Raw genomic sequence first — 8,982 nt, 5'->3', positions numbered from 1 at the left:
TCCTCAGCTCATAGCAGTGATGTCTCAGTGGATCCAATCTCTGCTTTTTCCGTCGTTCATAATAATAGCGACAAAGATAGTCAAATCCCTGTTTCTTCCGTTGTTGATGGTAAACTGAGCACAAAAAGTTAAGGATATTTTTTCAGTGGTATAGCCATAATGCTAAACAGCATTTTTTGGGTCAGAAATAAACGTGTATTTGAAGATCAGTCTTTCTTCTGCTTCAAAATTTGTTTCTTGGATCTGAGCAATATTTGGGTATGACGTCACAGGTCCTTGACCACGCCTACCCTAAAAGATGGCGTTTTTTGACGGCATGATTCACTTTCAACCGTCGAAACGGTGACTTAACCTGAAAGATATTTGACATTTTTGACCTCAGAAAGTTTATTTGGTGTCTTACCTAACAGTTCATACACATTTCGTTTAAATCCGCCGCGCAGTCAGGCTGATATAGCGCAGCGCTGGAAGTCCACACAATGGGGCACTAGCCTTTGGCTGGTACTTCTCATAATTTACTAGCCAGAGAGCAAATTTTAGTCGTTTTACTCGCCAAGCCAACCATTTGTTTCAGCAACTTTACTCGCATTTGGCGAGTGGATTAACATTTCTACTCGCCATTTACCTGTTTCTACTCGCCATGACGAGTAAAATACTCGCCACTTTCAGGCCTGTAGCGTGTAAAAGAGAGCGACAACAATCCTAGAAAACGGCAAAAAAAACCTGGGGTTTTCAATCCTAGAAAACGTTAAAAAAACGGGGGGTTTGATGGTGTTTTTGCTTGGTAGCTGCAGTTGATATACCATCTAAAACTACAAATAGCAACCTCTCCAAATTTCACAGAACGACGACAAAGACCCTCTTCTGTATACGTTCCAGTACTTGGAGCAAACAGAACCAGAGAATGGACGTTGTAACGGTTTTCCGTTAAAAAATTGTAAACGTTCGTAACGTCCCGGAAACAGATGTGACATGCACGCAACTTTGTATACTGTGCGAGGAATGGTGCCATTACATGTGTGCCAAGTTTCACAAACATTCTTTCACGGGCTCAAAAGTCATGATCGTTTGAAAAGAAATGAAAAATACTGTCCATGGTGTCTTTCGCACAACTTTTTTTAAAGACTACTTTCTATAATTTTGTTTCCCGTTCTCCGATAGGACGCGTATTGCCATCACAGATCATGCGAACAACTTGCTCAGTAGCTGTTGCAGAAAACGTGTTTTGAAAACAGCTGTGTACTGTATAACAATAGAAGTAAAGAAGACAAAAAATCAAATATAGACAAAAGAATGTAGACATGACGTCATATAACTCAAAACAATATGGCGTCAGATAGAGGTGCCACTTCTCATCCTCGTCTTGAGATGGCGAGACAGAATCTAGCATTTCCTGTGACGAATCAGACATTTGGAATGCTACGAAATGGAGCTATGGCGATGGACATCACCAGGTTTTTAAGAGTCTGTAAGAGCATTGTCTCGAGGTCATAAAGGCCTACTATACAGACAACCGTTATCTGTCCATTATTACAAAAAGACAACGCCTTTTTGGTTGTCCCTTAATTTGAAATTCGTGAGCATCAAGCTACGGGAACAGTAACACAAACTCAACAACTAAAACGTTAAAAAACAAAGGATTACTGTACTCACCAATACAAAGACGACACAAGACGATTACGAATTTTCGCTTCTGGAAGCTTCATCAGGAAAAGAACACAAAAGACAACAAAAAGCAGACGCAACACGGAACGAACAGGGTTTGAAAGTTTCGGATTTAATATGTTTTATCATGCACACATAGAGGAAGGGCTCCTAATATGGACCGGCTCCTAATATGGACCACCTCCTGTTCTGACAAACTAACGGCGCTAGAGCGGTAAAAACAATTTCATTCGCTGTATTCACCCTCACTGAATAACTTGCACATGTCAAAACAGTTGCAGAAACACAAACCTCAAAACCGTTAGGCTTTTTCTCTTTTTTTCACTTTTGGCAGCGTTCACTCTAAATTTGCAGCCTAAAATGGACTCGTTTCTGTCCACAGCCAAAGCTTTTATCACACAAAATTTGCTATATGAGAGCTAAGACCGTATTTGTTACATTTTAGCAGTTTTGACCCCGAGGTTTTTTTACTCCAAACAAAATATAATAGCAAAATCTCAAAGTATGTGTGAGTCCCCTAATATGGACCACCTTCAACAAATCGAACAAATTAAAAGCTAAAGGCTATTTTCATTAATTCATTAAGAAGCTTGCTAAAATATAACCTATAACTAGCCCTCGAGATTTCACAAAAATATAACAAATAGTTTTCTTTTCATGGAAGTTGATAATTTCACTTATCCCCGAGTACGCAGTACTAGGGTCCAACAGACTTTAATTGTGTGTGTGTCTGTCTGTCTATCTGTCTGTCTGTCTCGACTTAACAGCTTATTGCTGGGAAACTACTGGGCGCAGTTCGTTCAAAAGATGATACACTAACTTGATAATAGGTCCGATTGATCGTATTAAAACTTCATAATGTTACCTGCCCCCCAAAACACAAAAGTTCTTGACGGTTGGACGAATTCAATCGGAGCGACAGCCAGCCATTGAGCTGATATAACAGCCAAACGCGTGCGTCATGAAAAGCATGCGTATCGCATGCGAGCAAGCCAGCCAGCGGGTGGGGATTAATTTGGTCTCGGCAAAGAAACTACAGTGCAGGTTTGGTCTCGGTGAGACTGAAAGAGACAGAGAGCACGAGAGAGAGCGACAGGGACACTGTGTCAGTGATTCAAGGTGGTGGCTTGGTGGCCAAAGGGATCCGGGTTCGATTCCCGGCATGGGCGGTCTATTTTTTTTTTATTTTTTATTCTTGTTTACTATTGTTTATTATGAACGTTTTGATGTTTTATTTTACTCTAATAATTTTTTTAATTGTGTAAAATAAATAATTTTTTTTTTTAATTCACGTGCACAAGACAAAAACTTTCATACTGTGCCAAAGTGATCCGAGTTCGATTCCCGGCATGGGCGGTCTATTTTTAAATTTTTTAAATTTTTTTTTTAATTCTTGTTTACTTTTGTTTATTATGAACGTTTTAATGTTTTATTTTACTCTAATAATTTTTTTAATTGTGTAAAATAAATAATTTTTTTTTTAAATCCACGTGCACAAGACAAAAACTTTCATACTGGGGGAGCGAGCCAGTCTGAAGAGTACTCGGGTCCAGCGCCAGCGTTTTTTATTTTCACTCTGTTTTTGAAAAGCTTCTTTAGTTTCCTGGCGTGCTCCAAATAATGCTCTCATCAACCCGAAACAGATAAATCTAAAGCATTTTTTAATTAGTCTGACTTGCACACTAAGTTGTATCGTGTTATTTTGAAGTATAGGGGGGCGAATTATTACACAAAGCTCACATGTGCACGGTCTGCAAACTAAACGGCGTGGGCTCACCGTATTAGCCAATAACAAGCACACATATTAAACCGCAGCGCAAAGCGTAAACATTAGTACAACTTGAAGAAATCAATATAGTTACCAGAAACAAAACCGTGCTTCGCACCGAACCGTTCGACAGTGACTGACCTACTGACCGAACCGCACCTCTCGCTTGTGACAGTCGCTCATGATACAACCATTCTTTTGCCGAGTCTGAAATTGATCTTCATAAAACTATGTGTAAGTGTAACAAAAGAAAAAACTAATTTCTTTCATATTGCCTGAATAATAACTTTATTAACTGATAATCAAGGTGGCATCGCCAAATGACTGCGGCAAGTGCAACGCGATCGAAGTGGCACGCGGTGTTCCTCCGGAAAAGGCCGAAGCGGCTGTGACGTCAGTCGTTCAGTGGGGCGTTTAGGAATCGCTAATTCAGCCTGGGCGCCTAATATGGACCATTTGTGATTTGTTTCTGTATTTAATTTTTGCTGAATGTCTATCAAAGCTATTTTACTCTAATTAGGCCCAACGGTTAACCAAAGAGAGAAGGACTACCAAACACAAAATGAAACTTCTTCGAAAGAAAACAAACCAGTTATCAACATGAAACAAAAAGTGGTCCATATTAGGAGCCCTTCCCCTGCAAACACACATGTAGTCACGGACAGACCGATGCATAAACTCACGCGCTTGCACACCATATATAACAACGACACATTTCAAAAACAACAGAACTAATAGCAGATCTTAAATAAAGGATCTGAAACAAGATTCAATCGCTGAGCTTTGTGCAATTAACCTAGATAGTGGAAAGTGTGTGTCCCGACCACTCAGCCACCTTGATATGAATGTCATGAAGTGGATTATAGTGCGAATAAAGGAGTTACTTTTATGTATACGTGTTCTGCCCTATCTAATTACACTGACTCTTCACTCTTCACACTACACACAGAATTTGGGAGGATACAGACTTATCCCCGAGTACGCTAGTACAAGGGTCCAGCAGACTTTAATTGTCTGTGTGTGTGTGTGTGTGTGTGTGTCTCGACTTAACAGCTTATTGCTGGGAAACTACTGGGCGCAGTTCGTTCAAAAGTTGATACACTAACTTGATAATAGGTCCGATTGATCGTATTAAAACTTCATAATGTTACCTGGGACCTAAATGCAAAATAAACCACAAACAAGAAGGGCAAAGCCCATACGACTCACATGCTTGACCTTGACATTTACATGACCTTGACCTTCAGCTAAACCTAGCAATGACATCATACACTAAGAACTGCTTTACACATTTTTCCTACCTAAATACATGTGACCTTGACCCAAGGTCAAGGTCATCCAAGGTCATGCAACACAAAGCTGTTAATTCAAGACATAGGAAGTACAATGGTGCTTATTGGCTCTTTCTACCATGAGATATGGTCACTTTTAGTGGTTCACTACCTTATTTTGGTCACATTTCATAAGGGTCAAAGTGACCTTGACCTTGATCATATGTGACCAAATGTGTCTCATGATGAAAGCATAACATGTGCCCCACATAATTTTTAAGTTTGAAACAGTTATCTTCCATAGTTCAGGGTCAAGGTCACTTCAAAATATGTATACAATCCAACTTTGAAGAGCTCCTGTGACCTTGACCTTGAAGCAAGGTAAACCAAACTGGTATCAAAAGATGGGGCTTACTTTGCCCTATATATCATATATAGGTGAGGTATTAAATCTCAAAAACTTCAGAGAAAATGGGGAAAATGTGAAAAATAGCTGTTTTTTAGACAACATTTATGGCCCCTGCGACCTTGACCTTGAAGTTTCAATTTGACGTCATGATTAGCCTGCCGCATTAGCAAGTATGAAAACACGTCATCGATGACACATTTTAAGACAGAGAGAGAGAGAGAGAGAGAGAGAGAGAGAGAGAGAATCATGTACACACAGATGGACGACTTCGCTTGGGGTATGTACTGGGGACTACTTCCCCAATTCGTGACAAAAACTCTGGAACCTGGCTCCTCTTTGCTACGAGGATTCCGTCGTGGTAGAGCACATCCTCTCGAATTGTGTATTTTGCAGCAGTCTTTCTCAACTGTCTCTTTTTAACTTTAGTCACATCACGGTTTTCCCCTTTCGCGGTCAGAGGGTAAGTGCCATTTTTCAAATAGTTCAACACGTTGTCATACAGAGTGTCGTCCATGATGATAGTCAATGAAAAACGAAGACTGGCTGACGGAATGAATTGTCGTGTACTTATAATTATAGGCATGTTTGACACGAGTCACGTGACGTGTCAAGAAGCGTGGCGACCGTTTTCTCATTCCACAAAAAAAAGAAAAGAGAAAATAAAAAACAAAAGTATAGGCTACATAGAACGGCAAATCTACCAAGTTAAATCACTTTTAAAAGTTTATATTTGACACTGTAACCTTCACCCAGTTCAAGATCATCTTGAATAAATTCTCTGTACAAAAATGAAAATAATTATACATATAACGAAAGATGTGTGTGTGTGTGTGTGTGTGTGTGTGTGTGTGTGTGTGTGTGTGTTTGCGTGCGTGCGTGCGTGAGTGAGTGTGCACGCGTGCGTGCATAATGTGTGTGTGTGTGTGTGTGTTTGAGAGATGGGGGGAGGAGAGAAAGTGTGGGGGGCATGAGAGAGAGAGAGAGATCCAGAGATCCAGAGTCACGTTTTCTACTGAGTTGACACACACTATAACAATAAAGTTAAAATAAATACTGACATAGCTCTACATTGGTTAGAAAAGAGGGGGACCAGTTTGAGAGGGGGCCTATTTTGGATGCGAGGGGGGACCAAAATCGCCCAGGGGGACCAGTCGAAAACGAGGCTGGATGCCTAAGGGGGGGACCATTATAGAGCAGTTTTTGCCACGAATTGGTCCCCCGGGGGACTACTTCAGAGGGGGGACCGGACCGGATCCTACACCGGGACGGACGGACGGACGGACGGACGGACGACTCGGGTGAGTACATAGACTCACTTTTGCTTCGCATGTGAGTCAAAAAACGACTTGGCGGCGGGGGGAATTGGCTGAGGCATATCTGACATAGCGTCGATCTTGTAGGTTAACCTCCTTTCTGAAACAAATGGCAAAATGCGATTAGTTATGATGACTACAACCTACACAAATATAAACAGTGTTTTGAAACAGAATAGTCAGGTTATACAAGCCACTTTACCTATGCAGCATGGTAACCCTACAATATGCGAAACATGACAACTGACTGCAGCAGCCTGGTTCTTAAAATAATTCTGACGGTCAACACAACCAACACACTATTCACATTCCATTTTAAGGAACAACGGAGGTACTATCTGAGGGTCTTGTTTAAATGATAACGATCAACTCAGGAGGGAAAAAACAAGAGAGGAAAAAAGAAACCACATCAACCGCAGAAAATAACAGAATCACTGTGACACATGTCATGTACCATTATTTACAAACAAATGCCGTGCAGCAAGCTTTGTCTCAAAATTCTCATTCTACCTTCTGTCCGAAAGAATCTAATCTTACGTTGTACTGCCTTGAAAGAAAATGCCAACAAAGACAAGAAAGCTGTTGCAAGGTAAGCTTACCAAACGTTACATAGCGAATCATGATAGTGCGTAAACAGCAAACAGTACAATCAAAGAGAGAATCGAGTCTGGAATGAAACGCGATACAGATCTAGCATTCAAAAACTGTCTTTCAAGTTCAAGGAAGTTGTTGCAAGGTAAGACTTACTAAATTGTACAGACAAAACCATGACAGTGCATGTTTTGAATCTGAGGAAAAAATCGTGATCATTTTGACTTTGAGAACAGATTCATTCCGTTTCCTTATATCTGCATGTTCAAGTAAATGATGGACAGTTTTTTTCGGGCAGAGTAAACTTAACTTGAGACTCTACTGCACGTCTTGAAATTCACATAAATCGAACCACGAACAATTAAAGACATCCAAACATTACAGGCACTTTAGATCAACTCATTTCACTAGAGGTGACTGCCTAGCACTGTGTTTGACATCCGTGTCTGCTGAAATAAAAAGAAATTAAAACAGTAGGTGACACGTTATCAGAGTGGGAGACACTAGATCTGTCTCTGTACTTACCGGGATACGGCTGCCAGATCGACACTGTGCTTTCGACAGCTCTTCCTCGCGTGGACATTGGAAAAACGCTGTGCAGATCAAATTGTAGGAAATCTCCCTTTGGTAGCTTCTTTATTTACTTTTCTGGAGCTTAGAAACCGAACAACATGAAGTCGTCTTCCCCGAATCGGCGAATGCAGAAGTGAGAACTGGAGAAGTGAATCTATACCACAATCCTTCGCGCGACCCCTGACCTGGTCTTGACACCTGACCTGGTCTACATGCCACACACGACAGAAACCAGTCAACTGCTTGTACCCCTTCAAAAAAACCCACCACCGACCCGTTTTCTTTGGATACACGCTTTAACTACACACATGCCGACACAATGTTGATCATTGCTTCAATATTTTGAAGATGGTGCTTGAAAAATAACCAGGTGAAATTAGTATTTCGGTGTTTAGTCAAATGTTAAAGTTTCTACCACAGACATACACACGCACACACACACACACACGCACAGACAGACAAAGTTACGATCGCATAGGCTACACTTACGTGAGCCAAAAATAATCTTTGTGAGTTTTAATGATCTCATTGTTGTGAATTATGGTGAATCTAGACCTCACACTTTCTTGAAGAAAATGGTAATCGCGCGTAAGGACTAGACTGTAATTATGCACATGTAGTATTTCTAGTGTTCAAGATACTCAAGGCTGCATTATGGCAGGGAGACTTGTGACTTTAGAAAGAAATCTGCTCACAAAACATTGTTCACAGTATTGTACGTTGCTATGGATACGAGATTGTCCAGCCACTGCTCTTCAGTTGTATTCAGTACTGTCAATGACGTATATGTACGTTTGTATTTAGTATTAGAGTATGATTTTGAGAAGAAGCAGTTAGTTTTACATTTTAATCTTTATAATGAAACAGGAAACATGATTGATTGAAAGGGTTATGTATTGATGATAGAATAACTTTTGTTGGTTGGAATTTAAGTTGAAGTTAGGATTTTAGGTTATAACATTAAAGGTTTTATAAAGTTTTGCAAGTAGAATAAGTACTTGAAGTAATTCACAGTGTGTTTTGATGTTGGAAACCTATTTTTTGTCATGAAACCGTACACACACGCACACACATATCAACACACACATACAGCACACGTGCATACACAAGCCACATATATGAAACATCGAGAAGTGTATTGTTTTGTTTGTTTAGACCAGCAAACATTGATGTAACACCATAGATAATGGTATTGTGATTATTGTGTGTTACAGGATTCAGTTCTGGTCAGAGTTTTAGGGTTGAAATTAGAGGTCGGAGTTAGAGTTCTATTTTATTGTCAACGTTCAGAAAATAAAAGGAAAAGAAAACAAAAGACTTGTAGTTGCCACTTTGTGGATGAAAGGCGCACACTTGGCCCCCTGTTCAATGAAGGCTCGCTCACCCGAGTTG

Source organism: Littorina saxatilis, linkage group LG6 (assembly GCF_037325665.1).
Source record: "Littorina saxatilis isolate snail1 linkage group LG6, US_GU_Lsax_2.0, whole genome shotgun sequence".
Taxonomy (NCBI): Eukaryota; Metazoa; Mollusca; class Gastropoda; order Littorinimorpha; family Littorinidae; genus Littorina; species Littorina saxatilis.
The sequence above is the reverse complement of the archived record's forward strand: the minus strand, read 5'-3'. Positions refer to the sequence as shown.